The sequence below is a fragment of the Ruditapes philippinarum genome, unplaced genomic scaffold, assembly GCF_026571515.1.
Source record: "Ruditapes philippinarum isolate M1 unplaced genomic scaffold, ASM2657151v2 ctg1112_1_1_1_1, whole genome shotgun sequence".
NCBI classification, from domain to species: Eukaryota; Metazoa; Mollusca; class Bivalvia; order Venerida; family Veneridae; genus Ruditapes; species Ruditapes philippinarum.
The window spans coordinates 41,090-62,462 of record NW_026861521.1 but is presented as its reverse complement, the minus strand read 5'-3'; positions in this window follow the sequence as shown (position 1 = coordinate 62,462).

Below are 21,373 nucleotides of genomic sequence, written 5' to 3'. Positions count from 1 at the left end.
TTATTAACAACTTCGATCTATCAGTTAATGTCAGGACATGGTTCCTATATTTTTGTCGTTCTGTCAGTTTTCTATTTTTTAAAAATATACTTTACAATGTATATTTAATACTATTAACAACACACACTAAGAACAACACATTAAATGAGTTTTTACTGTTTGACTCTGGTAATATATTCAAATAACGTTGATAAAATAACTTCAATTTTCATAAATGCGCCATTACACTGACACTGACTGAAAATAACTTGATAATAAGAAAGCTGAAATCATAAGATTTTAAAGATACTAGCATAACTGTACGACGATACTGAAATGATTTTTATTGATGGTAATCGTATCAAATAAAGATTTATTGAAATCTTCATCAGTTACAATGTACATAAAACAAATTTCACATATGATTGCATACAATTTTCTTGAAAAGAGAATACTGAAGCACAAAGCTTTGATGTACAGGCAAATATGTTTCAAATTGTATAAATCATCTAATTTATTTCGTTCATTTTGTTTGATATAAAACAAGGCTTTTTTATATTTTATTTTGTATTTATGTGGTATGTTTATCGTCAGAAACATGGCGATTCGTCATACCCTACACATCTGGTTGTACTGATTGTATCTAAAGGAATGAACAACGAAATTTATATGAAAGACTCATGTAAGAGTAAAATAATTTTCTTCTTGATAAATACGACTGTTTGTTTTATTATCTTTTTGATGAATATAGATGAATATATCTTTTATTATTCTTATATGATGAATGTTTGACTTCACTTTAATAATAAAGAGAGAGAAAGAGAAAAATAGAAACACATAAGAGGAACAACAACAACAACTACAAAATGTATATACGAGTATGAGCATGTTTAACAATATTTAACGTTTTACTATATCATAAAACGTCATAATTGAAACGCTTTAACTTTCGTTGGATATAAGATCTAACGGTATTTTTCTTTGCCAGAAAGTTTTGGTTAAACTACGTTTACAGATTTATTTTATCGCCATATCAGCGTCGTGTCGTGTGAATTCCATAAAAGCCCCGCCAGACAATGTTATACTTTCGATCCTTTAAGATCGTTCAAAACGACATAATTATTATGTTAGTAGTTCTTTTAGTTATTTCTATGTTAGGTTGTTTCAATATTCGTTCCCTTATAAGTGTTGAGTCCCCATGAGGATGCGTTGCCTGCTTTTTTAAATTGTCTTTTTAGAGATTGTCTGTGATATGCAGTCCTCATTACCCCTGATTACCTTTTTAAAATGTCATTAAACTAGATTTGTTATCCGCTTAAGTGAACACGTCTTTTATTTTAGGACACCGTTTTTCAGGAAATGAAACAAATGTATCAGTTGAAGGTTCCTACATTACTGCTAAGGATGTTTCCAAATTCAAAATGTTACCCTTTCATGTTAAATATTTAATTCCGCTTGACTGGTTAACCAAAAATATTAAGCTTTGTAATAAGTTGTGTTAAGAAACCTGCAGTGTTTTTCGTTGGCGCAATATGCTGAGTTAGTAACTCATTATTCTGGCTGTTGTAGCATACTAGTATAAGGAAACAACGATATGCTTGGTGACAGCATAATAAATGCATTTTAAAAGGTACGTGTGAGCAAGGTTTTTTGTATATTCTATTAGTATTGTGTCACTTTAATTCTTTATAAAATTTTCATTTATGGTCTTTATCAAGTGCCTTGTTTTTTTGTGTAATGCATACTATTGTTTACTTGAAAAATAAATGTTAAATGTCTTTTCAGTCGTAAACTTATGCAATAAAATATGTCATTGTAACCTGATAGAACTCATTTTGCTTATTGTTTTTATAATTACATGCGAATCCAATTTCCATGTAATATTGTAACCTTTGAATAAACAACTTTATGTAAAATATTTGAATAATCTAAATAGAATAATAATTTACCCTCTATTTTCATAATTTAAAAACAAGAAAAAAAAGACCCAAGTAAACATTTTCTAAAATTAAGATTGATTGCAAATATATTATTTCGTTTCAATGAAAATTTATCTCTTATTACATCATAGCCATTATTTCAAAGTGTGATTAAAGAGTTAATTTAGAAAACGTATATATGCACCTGTCAGAGATCTTACTGTTTAATTAATAAATTACTGTTTAAAAAATCTAAAACTAAATATAGCTTTCGTTGAATGATTTTGCTCAATACTACTCAGTAATTTAGTGATGAGCATTCAAAATTATATTATTTTAGCATTACAGTTGTTGTTATTCTTCTTCTTAATTTGTTTGTTTTTGTTTTCAAAATTCGACAGTACCTTAATGACACAAAATAAATTACTTTTCTTCTTGTATGCACGCTATTTGAAAGATATATTTTATGTGATAACCAAGATTGAAGTGCATCAAGTTTTGTATTCGTTTTGCAGGTTTCTGGTATCCAACATTCAATACTTCGCCTGTCATTTCTGACAGAACATATTTCCTGACAAAACAAGGAGATATCCAATCTGTCAAAGCTGATTGGCAGCTGCAATTCGTATTCATGGACATACTGCAAGGTTAATAAATTTATACAAAGGTGAAGGCGATGGTAAATGGTTCCAAATTATATAAATACAAATGTAAATTGATACACAGAATAAAAAACTATAATAAAATACAGATTTGATGAAGACGATGTCTTTTATCATTTAAAATGTTTCTCATCCCGTTTGCGTTATGTTACTGTATATATAATCATTCCGTATAAAACCAGCTACTATCGCTTTCTTTGTTAAAACGTTTTCATTTAAATAAACTACTTTAAAATGTTAATCTAAATAATCAAAATTATTAGGGAAATGTTATCCGAAAGACCAAACTATGAATAAATGTATTATAATGGTTGACCGATGAAGATTTGTGTGAATATGTTGATTAGAATTGAATGTCTTAATTCGCTGATTCATATTGTTCAGGTTTACAATTGTTCATGACCTTTGATTCCAACACTTTTGAGTGTTGAACATTGCGTACCGCTCAAGTCGGTGCTATGGGGCTTGAGGGATGTTGCACTCTTTATTATCCCTCATGTATAGACTCAATAAAACCGAGTCTGCAATTTTCATGTAGTTTTGCTGTGATTAATGCTTCCGAGGGATCACACTTCATCCAGATAGTTAATAATTTATATCTGTAAATTGGTAAAGAGATCATTTGATCAGGACGTCGTTTCCATTTTCGTTTGTCATGCATTGTCTTTTTTGTATAATTTTAGACCAAACTATTTCAAATATTTGTAAAGCATCAAAGACAACAATCAGGAACAAATTATCCCTTAAATTTAATCCTCCCTTATAGGGAATATTCTTTTCTACACTTACTTGTTTCAAAACCATTTTTTTCCATTTTATCAAATATAGCAGACGTCGTGATAAATCAGTGATCAAACCATGTCCATGAACAGGCGCAGTCAAATCGAGCATGCAACATTTTCAAACTCGACATAAAGTTTATTGAAATATTCTTACATACACGGCAAATTTTCATTGCATCATTAAACATAATAAAATACTTAATATTAAAACATGATAAAATGAACCAAATATTATTGATCGCTTTGATAAATGTAGATATTCATAACTTCTTTACTCATAAAATTTGCATAAATATTGTTCAAAAGTCAGAATAAGGAAATAAAGTGAAATAAACAAATTTTCTGTATATATTTAACTTGTGAAAGTATATTATAAATTATTATAAAGCTTTTGTAAACACTTTGAGAACATATTAAGTCTTGCCTTATTGAACAATACTCAAACAAAGCTAGAGCATTACTTGTGCATGTATTAAACAGAACTAAACACAAGGTACACCACACCTATTCCTCTTCAGACGTCAATTAAATTGACGACAACTGAGACAGAAAATTGCCTTAAAATAATGAGTTTTAGTTTTCAATTGTCTTCGGAAATAAGATTAAATAATTAAAGTGAATGAACTGGCAATGATAAAGACAAATAATATATGAGTCTACTGGGAAACACTTGGTATTTAACGACAAAACAAAAATGAACGAAGTTTGATGATTATTTATAACTTTTGTGATTTTTAGAAAAGCAAATGTTACATAAAAAAGAGAGTAATAAGAATCCCTAAAGAAACGGCAAAATTAAAAACCATCCGCCACAAAGGGAAGATAAAGTATCTTTTTTCAATTTTTGTCCATAATGTAAATATGAGATTTATTTTCACAAATGTAAACAAATGTTATTCATTTATCTTCATCTGTTTAAAGACTTTGCTGATTTGTTTTCTGTTAGCAAAATAACTATGTAAATGTCAGGCAAACAGGAAATCTATTTGAATATTTTTAACATATTATGCCAAGTTATTTATTTCTGAAGGTTACGGTCTTATATGGAAATAACATTTGCATGTTAATAATATTAAAAGTACAAAGCAAAATATCTTTTATCAATTTTCACATAGACAGATTTAATTGTATATTTAGTACTGAATCGACAAGTTATTGTTTAGGTAAACTAAAACAACATCCATTATCACGGTGATAGAGCACATCGCTTAAAACTATTGAAAAGATAAATGGTTTCTAATGTACAAAAACCCCTTTTACACTCCTTTCAGTGATACATGGAAAACCTAGTGTTATATTCAAACTAGAATATAAATAATATAAATACATGTATATGTCTAGTGTGAGCTAGTAAGTTGATCTTAGGCTACTGAAACTCAACATGTATTATTTTAAAGTACTATGATAGATGTCGACCGCTTTGTTACAATTATTCAGTACATGACTCAATGAAATGTAAAACTATTATCGTTTAATAATAATTAAAAAAATGAAAAAAAAAAGTTAAATGAAAGTAGCTTAAAATATATATGTTACATATAAACATAATACACTTACGTTTTCAAACATATGTTTTATGTTACAATCATTAAAAACAAATATTTTCCTAAATTTCATATTTGGAATTCAATACTACTCGTAAATAACTATTTTTTTCCGTTTGTTTAGTCAACATATAAGACAATAAAAAACTACAAAAAAGTTATTTTAATGAACCACATGAAGTTGCAAACCGCAGCAATACACAGCTCGTATTTGACTAAACTTTTTACTTTATGGTTCATGTTACGTAATATTAAATTTTACATTTGGGACACGATTAACCACTTAAAATATCAAAGGTCCTCTATCTCAATGTTAAATATGATCAACATTTTAATTGAACAGTTTTCTCATTTAAACGTTTCTTCAATTTAGGGTATCAATATTAAGAAAACAATTAACAAAATTAATTTATTCTAACATAGTCATTTTGAGTGTTTACTACCTGTTGCGTTATTCTATGTTTAAAGGTCATTACGTGACAAAAAAATTCGCAAACACATACGTTTCCAAACTATGATTTGATGCTACTTACGATTGCTTTCAGTCCGCTATTATCAATATTTTATGTGGTTCGATGAAATGATAAAGCATCTTATACGGAAGTGAGATTATCAACCTTGTCGGGAAATGTGCGAGGTTATATGATTTGATTGTCCGCAATAAACAAGCAAGCACAAATAATTTAGCGGAGAAATGTTCGAGACGGTTATTGAACGAGATTCCTGACATTTTTATTTCTTTTCCATCAATATTTAATGTTGTCTGTCAACAGTTTTTATATAATAATTTAGGTGATCGATTAGTAGAAATCACTTGAAAATAAACTAATTATAAAGGAAAAGATAATTTGACTTGCATTATAATTGTATTATGTTTATATGTAAATATTCAGGAAATAAATGTATAAACTCACAGTATTTATCATATTCATAAATTTTGCAAAATTACGCATGCAATAAATAAAACACCGCCGTTTTATCTCACAGCCAGGAAATCAACTACGTGTGATATTATTCGATGTTTTTTTTTTTTTTTTTTTTTTAATTAAACACAGGTCACATTTCTATCATCGATTATCTATCCAGCAGGAACTTCTTGAAGATTGTTTGGTATTCTTCCAGACATTTACTACTTGTCTTCCATCGGGAAAATGATAGACAAAAAATTACTTCACTTGAATGAATAAATATATTACTTTACTTGAATGAATATATATTTTAGAATTGCGTGTAATTAATTTTTCCTGAAATTTAGCTAAGCTAAGTTTTTGTAATTTGTATTGTAACGCCTTAATTACAAGTCTGCTACGTAAATGGTCAAACATTGAACATTGCAAACGGCAAAACTTGATGCATAATAATTATACTTTAGATTCACATTTAAATATGTTCAAAACATTTTATCACTTGAATTAAAAATAACATAAGAGATAAATGTGTGTTACAATATTATGTTGATTTATGATGTTTAAAGACACACTATTATAAATGTTACGAACTATCAAGTTATGAATAACCAAAGCGATTGCGCATGGAGGTATCTTCTTGTTTGTTATTGGGCAACTGATTTGAAGCGCTTGTCTTAATAATCAAAGTAAAATCGAACAATAGTTTACTTAGACATTACACTTAGACATTACACTCCCGAGTTGGTAAAAAACTTCAATTTAAAATACAATAATTTTAGGAAACCGTATTTAATTTTTCGAATTAACTTCAAGTTGAAAATATTTAAGAAAGTAACTGTATCATGATGAATTATGATGTTTAAAGACACAATATCATAAATGCCACTTAATATCAAGTTATGAATAAACCAATGCGATTGCGCATTGACGGTATCTTCTTGTTTGTTATTTAAGTAAATTATTTATCATATAAGAATTGATAAATACTGTGTTTATTAGAAAAATAATAAAATATGTCATTCTGCATAGATTGATGATAATGTATCGGTCTGTGCTGCATCTATCAACCAAGGAAATTGGTAGACAATTGGTTATAAGACATATTATCAAACGCCGTATAAAAATATGTTGTTTGTAAGGAAAATGATAAAATATGTCATTCTATTTGGTAAACGTTTTTGGTGAGGAGGAAATTAACATACCATGAAGTTATCAATCATACAATTTGGATTTTTAACAAATCTGATTTCACAGTAGAAGGTATTCAGTTAAATTTTGGTTACGTTATAGTGCGAGGATATTATTACATTCAAATTAAGGTCCGTAAATATCATGCACTTAGTAAACGGTACACGCTCTTTAATTAAACGCAATAAACTTTAATATTTGAATAAATATTCTTAGCCTGTGAATACTCAGATTTGTAGACTATGAATCGCTGCTTTCTTACAATATGCATATCCACTGTGAGTAAACAAAAGGGTATAATATGAATAAAAATATAACCGAAAAACATGAATACAGGTAATCCTACACTTGAACACGAACTTTATCATTAAAGTTTAATGTAACACATAAAACTCACTTTTTAAAGATTAAAATTAGTATTTTTGACTAATGTTTTTGAAATATATACAAAAACTTCCGATGAACTCCGTGACTTTTATCACAAGAACTCCCGACAAGTTATTATAAGAACTCCATCCTTCGTGTAACAGTTCCTTCCCGTGTTAAAAATCTTGAAATAAAGTTATCCCTCGGATGCATTAATCACAACAAAATTTCATGAACATTGCAGACTCGGTTTGATTGAGTCTGTACATGAGGGATAATGAATAAGTGCGACATCTCTCACACCTCCTAGCACCGGCTTACAATTCCCTTGTAATTTTGTTGTGATTAATGCTTCCGAGGGATCACTTTATTTCCAAGTTTTTTTTTATTTAGTGTTTCTACATGAGCATTTAGGTGTTTTATTTATTTCGCGTTTGTAACCATAACAACTGTCAGAATTTCACTTGTCGGTGATTCATTTTATTTACAGTCTCGTTAATAGGACCATGGTGAGGCTACGAGTGAGGTTTGGCACACCATTAACCAGTTTAAACTCACCAGCAGTACTTATGCTGCTGACCGTTTGAAGGTGGCGCCCCTCTGTGTTCCTCAGATATACTTATATACTTCAATGGTGACACTTATGTATCCCTCATAGTTTGTTTTCCTCAAATGTATGTCTTTGTTGTTTCATACTGTTTGGGGACACTTTTCTTTGTGTCCCTTGTTGTTTTCTCGTCTACGGTAGGTATCTTCTCCTTTGCCCCTAGTTCAATTTCTTAAATTTACCCCCCTCCCAGAGTCTCCTGTGCTCTTTTACTTTGTAGACATATTATTCAATATGTTATTTGTTTTCTTTGATTTCCTTATCAGTTACACACATGATATCTTCTTATGTGTCATTTAAGTGATTAGCCTGTCCGTACTCTGCATTGCACCTTGTCCTGTTTTTGTTTGGGGTTTGCCTGGGCTCCTTGCTACTGGTTCTTCTTACTGGGTCATTTGGAGGTTGTGTTCATTGAACGCCGCTTTTCCTTGTTAATCTTGTTAACATAAATCTGCTTTGTGTGAAGTCAAAACATGTTTATTCTATATATATAAAGAGACTGTGTAGCAATTATCAGTATTTTCTAATATCAATTTTGAGCATTATAGTATATCTTTAACGATAATAAAGTTAACATTTGAATTTGATAAAGTTAACAAGGATAAATACAATTAATATAAATATTCATTTAAAAATCAAAAGATAAACACTAAAAACGGATAGTCCATAATGTACTGTAATGCAAACATTGCTACAGATATGATTAAAGTGTTTACGTAAAGGTGCTTTTTTAAAAAAAAATATGAGGTATTATGTTAAATACAAAACAACATAATTAAAGATTTGCAGATTATGCTTAAAAATTAATGCCATTAGAAATGTAGAAAACGAATCTCCCGAGAAACGTAAAGATTCGTATTATACAATGACAAGGTAATTTAAATTGACGTACACCGCTTTGAAATTTGCTACAAACTAACACTTTGATGTTTTCCGTCATTATGTCTTTGATTCACTATCCTCTAATTATTCCCTCAATCTTCACGTATATTCTTTCCGACTTGGTAGTTTTTCTTTTAAATATTCAGAGAGAAATAATATGATAAATTTGACGTTCTTATATTTTTTGTTAATATTCTAAGATAAGTATATCATATTTAAAACTTCAGTATATGAAGTGTTTGGATATCTAAATACAGATATCTGGAAAAAGTGATCTCTTTAAATCAGCAAAATTCAAGAAAATTGCAGGCTCGGTTTGATTGAGTCTGTACATGAGGGATAAAGAATAAAGTGCGCGCCCAAACACCCGCTTGAGCGGTAATCATCATTTAAAAGTGTTGGAATCAATGAAGAATATAACAACACTGAAGTGAAGTATTCCACATGGCACTTGACAGCTGCTAATGTGGTGTATCAATATCTCGTAAAAGTGATCCGATGGAAGCATTAAAATATATATATTCGTAAACATAAACAATTATGTTTGCTTACCGCAGTATGAACACATCTGCGGATGTTTCTAAAATTCAAAATTTTACTATTTCATGTTTAAATGTTGAATTTTAAGCAGGTGCTAGGGGTCGTAGACGGTAGTTTCCACTTGACAGTGCCGTTCATGAACAGGCTGGGTCAAACCGAGCCTACAATATTTTCAATTTTGCCTTTTTGGGCTTTCTTTAGGGATTCTTAATTTCTCTATTTTATAGTTACATAATGTATAAATATAAATACATAAATTGTGCTGCTATGATAGCTGGTACAATAAAGTATAATTGCATATTATGTAGTTAATAAATCTATGAATATGTCAAATCCAATGTATAACTTTATTTGTTTATCATTCGTTTAATATGCTTAATAATTACAGGCATTTCTACGTAAAGGTACATCCGCAAATCTATAATTACATGAACAAGTCTCCAAAACAAAAAAGTGGAGAATACAAAAACGATACAAAATGGCAATAACATACATCTTAAGTTATGAGTGTTTCAATAGCAGAGCATTTTAACATGGTTACCTTTGAATTGCAGACTTCATTGAATGAATAAATTATTGGATGCATCATTGCTATAATGTATGCAAATAATTAAATATGGCAATACTTTTGGTATGATAAAAACAAAGAAGAAATAAATCTTTCTGATAATTATATTGTATCTTGTTTTTGTTGTTATTTAACTGAAGTAGTTCATATATCATAATAGAATAGTAAAGGATATGATTATGAAGAAGTCTTTAACATACGTCATTCTATACGAATTGAAGATAATGTATCGGTCTGTGTTGCAAGAATCAATCAGAAGATTTGGTAGAAAATTAGCTATTAGACACAATAAATAACGCCGTATTATAAAATATGTATTTTGGACATTTTATTTTCTATTAGTAAATGTTTTGATTGATAAACTTTAGAAGAATTGGTCTTTAATGCAGTTATCAATCATATCACTTTGGTAGACTATTAGATTTACAACCGAGTAGATATTCTAGTATAAGGTCTTTGAGTTCATTCTGCATAAATGATTGGTCATATGTCATATACGGTTGCTACATAGATCAATTGTTACTTGACTGTACGAAGAGTAACATTATATATTCAAATTAGGTTCCGTAAATATCATGTAATATGGGGAAAAAAATTCAACGGTTAATTCGTTTACATTGAAAAAAACACTATCAAACTACATGTATACAGGGAACATGATTATCTATCCTTTTAATTTAAAGTAACAAAACTAAAGTTAAAAGATGATATACTTTGTAAAAACATAAATGTATCATGGCGCAGCTCGAAAAATTGAATCTGATATGTATCATTTACGTTATTTAAATACATTTCTAAGTTCTGGGACACGTTCTTAGTATTTGATTTTCAATTCTATTTTAAATTAATATTATTATATAATTTTACATTGATTTACAAAACGGCACATTCAAATACGATATTTGCTTGTTTGCCTTAATGTTGATAAATAAATTTTGCTGAATATTTTAAACAGTTAAGAACAGTATATATATATTTGCACATACATTATGGAATTATCAAATATCAATTAAATAAAATTGACACAATTCCATGCAAAAACATTTAAGTACTATTTACAGATAAACAATTGTCAATGCTATCACAGATGTCCGTTGTAATTTTGATGTTTGTACATCTTCAAGTGAAGATTCTATCAACACCGGTGAGCGGTCATATCTGTTCAGCATACTTATCTATATATATATTTGTCTTGTTTATCTATTAATCATGCTCACAAACTGACATATTTATTTTTAATCAAGAAATATACACAATACATTATAGTTGAGTCGCAGGAATTCACTGTTAAATAGATGACTCAACGTTTACCCAAGTTAAATATTTGTCAAGTACCTGTCTGCTGGTTCCTAAGAAATTTTGTATGAAACCTTTCACTTACTTACACGGATACTCTGACAGTTCGTGATTAAAAACAGCATTAGTCAAATATTTCAATAGTTGATGATAGGTTATTGCCTGCAGACCAATTTTCACACCATACACAGTCAATCAATTCTAAAATATATCAGCTTTGGTTCGGAAAACACAATCCACTTGTTGATAAGTTGATAATTTATATTTTTTCACTAATGATAATGGCTTTTTGTAAATGGCATTTAAATAGCATTGCATTAATTAGATAGTACAAATAGAGCATAATCATTATCTCTCTAGATAAGACAAAGACTTTAATGATTTAAGCCATTTTATGGTAATATAACCATTACTAATTAAAGCGTTCTTAAGCCAAGAAAGCGCTAGGTAATCATTTTGAAAAGTTTAATGTAGAAATATATTACAGATCAGATAATTCTGAGTCCTCTACATTTGCATTTTTAGATATTACCATGGTATTTCCGTGTTCTTTGTTGTATTCCTCGTAATCAGATGTCTTGACAATTAACATTTCCTTATTAGGTAAATGTATTACTTTTAATACAGTGAATTGCTTTCATAAATCATATTGTTATATATTCAATACAACATATCAACGTAAAAGTTGTTTCTCAGGCAAGCCTATTGTTTGTGTACATTTATATTCTATTTAATCAATTCAACTAATTTGGTAATGAAGCTATGAGAAAAATATGTAATCACTCAGATTTTATTTACATAGTTTAACAAAACCTTTATCGTATTTTGCTATAATGGTATATAAACAAAATGTTAACGAAAATGCTGATCTGCTAAAAAAGAACCATATTTTGGGATAAAATCGACGAGTAACAAAACATATACAAAATTATAAGCCGATCAAATTAAGGATCAATTTATGAAACAATATCAATATTTGAATCAATAATCTCAATTTCGCCAAAGTCGCTCCCCCTTGTTAAACTTTCGTGTCAAATATTAAATAAATACACAATATATAACCATAATAATTATATAAACAAAAAAAATTCAAATCAATAACGGATATTCGAAAAAAAATTACAGAGCAGTATTTGCAACATACATGAAAATAGTTTATAAATGCTTCATAAATATGATTTAGATAATTAAGAATAAATAGCATCATTGTTTGAATCTGGTCTACCCAACAAACTCCTATATACAGGTTATTTTGATTTAACTTAAGCTTCCCTTTAGGTTATTTATTTGCCCCTCCTAGTCCCGTTTGTCCGACCCTGTTCTTATAGTAACCATTTGGATGCTATTTCTGTTGGATATTGTGGGACAAATTGACAATTTTTCGCAGAATTTGAATAATTAATGACATTAGAAAAGGACAAAAACGACGATAAAAACTGGCGTCCGTGGTTGTGAAATTGTCAATAAACGAAGACTTCTCGTAAGATAATTTTATGACAAGTGGTGTGTCGCAAAATGGTATAACATATATAAATTGATGTTGTGAAAAAAGATTTATGGGATTATAATTGCGGATAATACAAAATAATTGGATAACAATTAGAAAACATAATTGTTCCGTAATATATATTTAATAATGTTCTAATCAAATATTTATACGTTCAAAATATATATGTACAATCTCTGAAGTGACCTTTGTAATCGCTATGACGTAATATGTTATAGCAAACTTAGAAGTAATTTAAAAGAGCCAGAAATAAAAACATGCTGCTTTGTGAATTATTAAGGGGACATTTATTCAATGAATGATAATTACATAGTTTCCTTCCTGATGCTTAATTCGATAATGGTCTTAACGAAAATTTAAGATACTGTGTACCAGCGCGAGCATTACAAATTTTATGGCAAATCAAACAGTATCTCACTCTTTCTCATAGCAAGTGATGTCCTCGAAAGTTATAATGAACTTGCATTAATATTATATGATTAGAATACATTTTAATTCATACGAGAACATGGGTTTTTATTTTATTGCTTTATCTGAAAGAATATTTGTGTTACATCGAAAAAGGCCCATCCTGAAATTTGATTTACAAATATTTTCGTTTACATTTGCATAATTAAAATGCATTATCATTTGATGTCCATACACTGTCAAAATAAAAACAAGCTTTTGAAATTACATAGAAAGTGTCATATTTTGACAAATTAGATATCTTCAAGTTATTTCAATTATGTCAGGCAAAATATTAAATGTTGTAATAAAGTAATCTGCAACGGAAATTCAATACAAGATAATATGAAAACTTGGTATTGAGTAAAATCACAACTGATTTTCAAACATCATGTGTCATGAAAGGAAGAATGAACATTTGGAAAACAAACCTCGTGGTTTTTTTTATCCAAATCTGTGAATGCTTCTCATGTTAGGGATGTGTGGTTGTGTGATGTTAGATATCTAAAATCAAACGAAATTTTTTGAATAATAAATTCTTCGAGTCTTTATCTGGAATTAAAAAAAAAGCATTAGCAAGTGTGTAACACTTTGAAGGAGAATGGCGAAATAATTATAAGTCTGATTGGGAGCAGTAATTTAGGGTGACTTTTGGATTGTGGGAGGTTTACTGATGTCGGTGTAGTAAAGAGTCACAATTTCACTAATCATGAACTGCAAATCACAATGAAATGAAATATATAATTATTTACATATTCTGTTATAGATGAACTGTTTTTATTTTCATTCTCCTATATTTTCTGTAATAGCCTGCTATTGACTAGTAAAGAATATTAACTTATTAAATAAGAACTTTTAAGTCTATCTCGTTTCATGTCCAAATATTTTTTGTCATATTTCGTTGTTTATTTGCAAGCAAACACATTATGCACAATACAACATAAACGGAAAATCTACATTAATCTTCAAATATTCCGTACCGAATATTTTTTTCTCTCAACAAACCTTCATAGAAATTACAAGTGCAAAGGTATAAAGCAAGATGAATTTTGTAAGATTACAAAGACGGTTTATATTGCATGTTTAAGACTGAAAACACAGTAACGAGTAATTAAAGCGATACGATTAAATAGGGAAAAACAGAATCCTTAAAGAAAGTCCAACATGACAAAATTGAAAATGTTGCAGGCTCAGTTTGATTGAGCATGTTCATGAAGATATATATTAGATTGCAACCCAGCATTACGTTCATTTGTAAGGAATAATACTTGTTTTAAAGATTTTATATTAAATAGTTGATAAAATATCAAATTTATTTTTACGTCATTAAAACAAATAATTGTATAGATAAATGTATTATAAGTCTCCTGTTCATCAATATTCTGATGAAGAAAATGTATGTGTTAGTCCACTTTATAAAACCCATTTTTATATGCCCTAGCATACAAGTTTATATAAATGTTTTATTTTATGAATTGTCTGATCAAGTCAAACTTTATTCTGATGAACAATTGTAATCATTGAGTCAAGCACTTTAATGTGTTGAGAATTGAGTATCGCTTGGGGACGTGAGGAATTCTGCACTTTTTCATTATCCCTCATGTACACACTCAATCGTACCTAGTCTGCAATTTTCATGTAAATGTGTGTTGTTTATAATACTTCCTGGGATCACTTTTTTTCCAGATATTTATATCACATTGACTTATCTTTGAATAGTTATATCATTTAAAACAATGTACAGTTTCTATAGAAAGTCATACTAATTTTTCATTCTAGAGTGAAAAGTTTTTATTGATAAAAATGAATTGGTCTTTAATGCATGAATGAAATCATGCCTTCTGATTATATTCTGTTAAACATTATCAATTTGCACAGGCTGCTCGAGTATCAGGACCATCTTTGAAAATGTTCTCAAGTTATCTACTTTTAAATTAGAAGGATATCGGTAATTAAATCTTAGGACAATTATCTAAAGTGAAGAGTATCGTATTAGTAGTGTAGGTTCATATAAAACGATTATCACATTTCTTTCCTAAGTATTTATTTTACAATTATTTTGTATGCATTATGATATTGTCATGTGAACGGTGTTTATCACCAGCAGAACATAGTATCCCCGTTAAGTTACACTGATTTAATTACACAGGAGTTAAACTGAAGATATATTATACGAGGTAAACTACTGACGTTTATTGGATAAGGGCCCTTTGGAAAAAGAACTTGATTAAAAACTAATGACTTTCGCTTTAATTTGTCATTTGAAATAAGACTTAGAAATTGAATTGGACAGGTGGTAAGAATGAGGGCAAGTAATTAATGGCTAGGACATAACTTGAAAGTACTGCCGTTGAAATTAGCTTGATGACTGTAAAAGGAGGCAATATACATTTATATCTGATAATCGAAAGGTAATGTTAAAGTTCTTGAAATACAATTAATATGACTGTCCGATATCTCTACGTTGAACATGATATAGTGAACATAGAAACACAATTGATATAAAATAATCCATTTAATTTAAATAAATGTATTCGAAAATTACCTAAAATTATTGATAAATGCATGAAATGATGAAACACAGATCGATACACCATCCTATGTATCATGTGAGTTACATTAAAACCAAATCTTAAAATATCAATTATTTCAGACCATTTTATTTATTGCAGTTTAAATTGCTATATTGTTGTGATACCAACAACCAAATTCTTTAAACAATTGAGACTAGGCATAAAAGGCTTTGCAGTACACTTTTTATATCCAATTACCAAATCATCAATAGAAAGCGGTAAAATGACAAAATAACCTTCGTAATGTTGTAGCTTTTTTATTATTAGGACTTTAAGGTCTCGCTCTCGGTATTAAATAATTATGATTAAATAGAATAAATTAAAAAGGAATAGCCTGAAACTCGGTGTCCTATAATTTAAGCCCTGGCAGGGCTTCAAACTTTAAAACCACTACTGAGCTGGGCATTAAATAGTATAGGCCAATGCAAATTAATCTTAAATTCCAGCTTTTATTAAACAAGGTATTTACACCATTGTATCTGTCGAGTATTAACAAATATTTTACGCGCAAAGATTAAGTTAATGATCTGTTTTCTATGCCGGAAAGAATATTCATTAATTTCATGATGCTTTAGTAGGAATCATTCATCTACAATTAAATGTTTCCTACAATTTGTTTCTTTAAATCAAATTGTGTCATTGATGATGAGCTTCAAAGTAGCAGACGTCATACTATATATCTATTCTATAAATGATCAAAGATAATTGCTATTTCAAAAAAGACTTTTCCAATTTAAAAAACATCGTCTGATTTTAATAAGTGCAATGACTCCGAAAACCCGGATAATGAGTTGGAACAAGGCAAACAATATTGAAATGCTGCAAGAACAGTTTAAGCATTCATTCCTTCATAAAACATAATTTACTTGAATGTTGAAGGGCATGAGCCTACATTCAATGAAATATTGGAACAAAATTTTTAAAAAGAAATTGTGGTTTTGTTCTTTATTTGTATTGTTGATTCTTGAAGGAGATGTATCACGAAATGACATAAAAATATTTTACACACATGAATAACATATTGTAAAATAAGGTATAAGTACTGATTTCTGCGAGCTTAATATTCTGCAAGTTTTGTTTAAAAATGGGTTTTAAATATCTGCGTATCTTATTACTGCGGTGTCATCCTTCTCGCATTGATTAGTTTTATTTCTGCTTTTTAATAAAGATATTTGAACACAATTAACTTATAAAAAACAGACAACGTATCAAGATTTGTTGATGTTACATTACTTCCGGTAACAGTGTACCTGCTTATACGACTGTGAATTGTCGTTTGTCTCCAAAGCCTGAGATTTGGACTCTTTTAGCACATTCGATGTCCATTGTCCACTCTGATACGAGTACTGGGTTCAAACCAGAGTGATCCTAATTGATGAGCATACATGCTGGAATATCATGCTTGCTGACTGTATCATGTATTCGTTGAAGATTTAAGCTTTATTAGCCTTATTGGCAGTACCTCCCTTTCGTTTAACAAAGTTCATTTGACGCATAAGAAACTTGGACTTGGCCCAAGACTTTGACAAGGTCACTGTGCCACAAGTTTCAGTTAGAAGTGAACGGTCAGTCTCTTTTCTTTGTCTGTATTTAAGTTACATCATGGAGTTCTAACTTCCGTTTTCTATTTACAGATACCTCTTTAAATCTTTCGAGAACTCTCGTTTAGTTTAGGAAATGTACTACAGAATTATTTCACAGTCTTAGAAAGACCATTTTCCAGGCAAAATTTTCCAATTTCAGCTGTATCCTTTGTAGAGTACACGTTATATGTTTATTAATTTACTGCTTTATTTAAGGCTGGACCCGGGTTCCGACAATTGGAATATTTTTCTCATGTCTACGTTATTTTCCTTTAAGACACTGACTCAAGTAGTTCTGATATTCCTTCGTGGCACAGGCACGGATTTTCAAAAATAATTCAAAATGCTCATTTCCTAATCTATATTCTACCAGTCTTTATATTTACGATTGTACAAATGTGACAAAATAAACGTTTCCTTTAACTACAGCCAATACAATACACCCGTCAAACGGTAATAGTTAAACAAAAAACATATTTACCAAATAAATCGAGCATAGGGTGAGCGAAAATCATACCAACGTGATATCTATTTATTTAAACAACAAGGTACGGAAGCACAGATGGGACATTCCGATTTAATTTTATTTTTCTGCCTCTTGGCCACGAGATATAACTCAGAAAAAAAAGCGATTTTTTTTTTTAATTTATTTCTGAGTTATATCTCGTGGGAACGAGAAAGCCATTTTTTTCTGAGTTATATCCCGTGGCAACGAGATAGCCATTTTTTTTCTTAGTTGTATCTCGTGGGAACGAGATGGCATTTGTTTCTCGTTTTTTTTCTGAGTTATATCTCGTGGCCACGAGATTGCAAAATTTGTTGTTTTTTTCTGAGTTATATCTCGTGCCCACGAGATAGGAAAATAAAATAAAATCGTATTGCCCCCCATGTACTTCCGTAACAAGGACAATCAAAGCAATGCTTTTTTTCTAATTTTTTATTAACGACGGATACATAAGGAAATAATCTCAATACCGTTAACCTCTACAAAAGTCGATAACGATACATGGTTATGTAATTATATATTACCGGTAGATATTAACCTTAAAAATAACAGATTGATATAAAGTTCAAGCAGGAGAAAAGTAACAAAAGAATACGTAATTAATATTGTTCGATTTGTTTCTAAATAAAGCAACAAGTTGCCATTGTGTGTGTTTTTAAATGCATACACACTGTGTCATTTTTCTTCATATTGTGCTAAATTGACGTCACTGTATATTTTATTATGTTTTACATTAATTTTATAGTTAAATATCAATATAATAAGGCATTTGTAAACACTTTTTAATTAATTAAAGTCTGACATCGTCTTTCAAATGGAGCGAACAGATGATAGGTCTCGTAATGTAATAACACTGAATTTGTTTTCCATAAAAACATAACCTCCATCCCTTTCAGACGCTAGTTTAAACGACGACATACGAGACAGAAAATTGCTTCAAAAAGTAATGGCTTTTGGCTTAAATTGTATACAGAAATTGGTTAAAGTAATTAAAGTAAATGAACTGGCAATTATGAGGACACATTATCTTTGAACTGGGAATCACTTGATGATAGTAGTGCGCCTTCTTTGGTGGCGGAATTATAGCTGCATTTCCATTGGCTGGAATGTTATTTGTTTCAGGGTCATTATAACACGTTACGTCTGCAGTCTCTATTTTGTTAAGAAAATTGTAATATTTGCGGTAAAATTTCTTTAGTTCTTTAAATCATGACAGGAAACATCACCAAGGGAACGAAACATTATTAAATGCAGCCCTTATGACAGTCAGCCACACAGGGCTATCGGTAGTCACCCGGCAGGGTAACAAACCTTGTTTAAAACTTAAAATTGTATTCTTTAAGAAGCTGTAACAACGGCGCGGGGTCTCGCTGCTTTATTATATTATTTAATGCACCTTTTATTGTTTACGTAGTTTTTATGAAATAATGTAGAATAAATTCTTATAAATGACAAAAATGGATTTTATCACTATTATACAAGGTAATGTGGACAGTTTTGTTTCTACGGATGTTTCTACATTCCAATTTTACCTTTCCTAGTGAAATGTTGAATTTTGAGTTAGCTGGGCTAGGTGTCATCAACTGAAGCTTGAACTGTCCATGTAAAGGCGTTATCAAACCGAGTGTTTATCGCTTTCGTTTTTGCCGATTTGGGCGTTCGTTAGGGGTTAATTTCTTCCATCGATATGGTCTAGAATAACTCAACTTTGTTATAGAAAATGGGGGTATCCTCTGTTTGTACTTATTTCATTATGTAACATAAATGTTCGTCATTCATGAAATATGAAATTATGTCTATACTTTTCCATTTATATTATTCCCTCGCTTTAACTTAAAAAAGAATAACAGTTGTTATATATTACATTTTTCAATTGCAGGAAACTACGTCATCGCGCACCTGCAAAATGCTCGCAATCAGACTGTTTTTGTTTTTGTAAACAACCCATCGACTACGAAATCGTTAGAATATCAAAGATATAACTTAGCGCACCAAAGAGTGGCTTTAGTAGTTGATATAGTTAAAAACATTTAAATGTTTACTGCTATGTTTAGTCCAAGAATCAAGATGAAGTTTTCCTTTTCCTGAATGCTCTCACTCGGACTCCCAAACAAAATTTATCCTGTTTTCAGGCTAACACCAGAGAGTTAAATTTCATACGTTTTTTTAATTATATCATGTACTAAAACCATCATTATTAGTAAAAATATGTCTGCACGGAATGTTAAGGACGTTTTCCCGTTAAGAGATAATTATTTGATATTATGAATTCAATTAAATAAGGAATAGCAAGACTCTTAAAAACCATTAGGATAATACTTTGATAAAAGAACAACTATTGTCTATATTTAGTTTGAACATTTAGGTTATCTTAATTCGTTGGCTGCATTTACTTATCTCTTACAATCACAATCTTTAATGTAAGTATCTAGACCGTTTTCTCTTGTATATTCCAAAAGTTAGATTACTTTTGCATACAGTATCAATACAACGAAAGTCGGTCATTGGTAGAAATTATTTGTATATAATGCTTACAAGTATACATGATATACAGTCATAAGTACAACCAAACGAATATTCTAATATTATCTTCTTGGTGTTTTGAAATTGACCTTTCCTGAAAGAGTTGTGTTATACATATTTTCATCTATTTCTACCAACCCTTTTTTTTAGAATTTGATACGTGAAATACAATGCATGTGTCCTTAAGTTTAACGTGTACCATAGACATTCTTTTTACGCATCAGAAATTTTCTAATAAGTAAACACGTCACTTTGTTATATATCACAGCGAACAAAAAGTCAAGTCACAAACTTTGACCATAAAAAAAGTCATTGACGATGAACACATTGAATTGATGATAACTATAGTAATGTTTAACTTAAGTCAACTTTGTTATGTTACTAAATAAGTCTTACGGTCATATCGTAATCACCAAATCGCACTGAATAATCGGTCATTTCCGTATGTGATTGAAATATGCTATATCCTTAATTATAATGCAATACGATTTAAACAAATGATTTATATAAAACAACTGTTACATTTCGATTGTTTTACAAATTTGCACGCTATTTAACATGGAGCAGTCGTGTCCAAAATACGAGTTTATCTTCTGTAATGAATCATAGGATTTGCATGTTCATTTTTAAGTTAAAACCCAAATATTTATTTTAAAATTTAGTGCACATAAGCTAACAAAATCATTGTTTTTTAACAAAACGTGATGCTACGCCTTAAATATATTTTTTTACATTCTTATACCTGGAGAACATTCGCCGCTTTTTATGAATTGGCACAACGGTCTTTTGGCGTTTTTAGGGACTCCGTTTCTCACTACTTTATTACCCTGACATTTTACAGATTGCTTTATCTATTTGATGTCCGTAACCTCCCCTAATATAGGTTAGTACCCTGATCGACTATTTGCAGGTTTTCCTCCGTTATTGTTTTATTGAGGGAAGCTATCAATGAATGTCGCCCTATGTTGTTGAACATTGTTCTCATGCTTATAAC